Source organism: Magallana gigas, chromosome 2 (assembly GCF_963853765.1).
Source record: "Magallana gigas chromosome 2, xbMagGiga1.1, whole genome shotgun sequence".
Taxonomy (NCBI): domain Eukaryota; kingdom Metazoa; phylum Mollusca; class Bivalvia; order Ostreida; family Ostreidae; genus Magallana; species Magallana gigas.
In genome coordinates, this window is record NC_088854.1 from 6,902,682 (window position 1) to 6,904,618 (window position 1,937).

A 1,937-nucleotide genomic window follows, 5' to 3' on the forward strand; every position below is an offset into this window, starting at 1 on the left:
ATCGCTTTACCTTATGATTCAGAGATAACTGATGCATTGTAGATACATGTTAATACATATTGAATTGAAAATGTAAAGAATTGTCACGCACAGAGAAATATTACCCGTATCTAGCTTAACATTCCGCGACACCCCCCCCCCCCCCAACCCCGAGAATGCGCTGATAGTTCAGTAACATTTAACTGAGCCTGTATATGGTGTACGTTTTATTACTCCTACTGTACTATGAATTATTTTAAGATTTGTTTGTTTTAATGTTTTGGGAATTAATTATGCTGTTAATATTTAATGTTGATCTAATTTAAATAGCAATGAATAACAGTAAAAATCCTCTCAATTTTTAGAGAACTAATTTATGTTGCGGATTCATCAGTCTAATAAGTACACAGGTCCATTCCTACTTTCAGTGCAAGAAATTGCATATAAGAGTTAATCTAAAAATAAACCCAAAATAAATCAATTCTTTCTTTTTTCTTATGGCGTTTCTATTAAAAAGTAGAATTTCCACCGACATTTTTGAAGAAAATTCAGAGATTAACACAAATTTCCTGAACGTGGTCAATATATCCTTAACATACAATTGCTTTTCTATATTTGTCGCCAACAAATTAATGAACACTGAAACTGTTTAAATTCCAAGTATATTCCAAAATGGTGAGTATCTATACAGTCCAATGGACGTTATGCAGGCAGAAGAAAAGACGGAAGGACATACAGGACAAAACATTAGAGGCCCGATCTAAAATAAATACATGCATAACCTTATACTCTGTCCCGAGTTTTGCTTCCGCCACTTTTCGATTGATATTTTGATAATAATAAATATCTTTGTTTTTAAACTACGCTCATCCGCTAATATGAAAAATGTCCAGATTATCTGTTTTGAAACGCCCCTCTACCGCTTCAGGTTTCAATACACATTCCCAAATAGAAAGTCTACGTTGATTTTGCATTACATCGGCCATGATAATTAATCCCGGATGATAACGTTGAAAAATTGCGCGAGGTGTCCCGAGTACTTCCGAATGGAGAAAAGATGTAAACATTTCCCATTATAAATCTCCGTGAGACACTTGTTTTCGTTTCTGTAATCTTTAATGGGTGAAAGGGGATAATTTGTCAATGAAGATATCTTGGATATTTTCCATTTCGTCAATTTCAACTGTACTTTTTTCACAGGTATGTGGATTTTTATTAAAAATCATCAAAACATGATGCACAGGGGCATCGTATCCGCTCTACACTCTATGACATATATAGCGGATACGATGCCCCTGTGCATGATGGAAGCAATAACTTGGGACAGACTTATAAATGAAATGACTTTAATAAATTGGGCATTTATAGAACATTAGAAAATATGTATTTAGCGAACCCAATATCACAATAATATGCCCAAATTCATATTTCTACAAGATTAATCGTCGTATCATCTGACATTAATTCAGATTTAGCTATGTTACATGTATGTAACAAAGGTCCAAGTACTAGTCTAGAATAATAACTACGTTCCTCTTCTGGTCTTGAAAATTAACATTTTATGACGTCACATATCCAAACTAAAGATTATGAATTGGGAGTTTTGATTCTTTTATCGTGTTTATCGTGTTTCAGGAAAGTACACGATTAATAACACACAAAATGTCTCGTGAACATTGACGTGTCTGGACGTAGACTTGTGTACATCAGCAGCTACATAAACATGGCAGAGAAACACATTTTGTTAAAGATAAATTTAGGGGGGTTGGATTTTTTGTTTGTGGTTTTTATTTATGATCAAAGACTTGTTTCTGAAAAACGAAAAATGCTGTCCAGCAGCATTTCAATAAACCATTTTACAAAATATAAGCCTTCTCATTCTTTCCTTGCAGGGCATGCTCTATTGAGTCTGTCATTTTTCACAGGGTGATGAACTGTTCAGCAGTAAACCCGATATA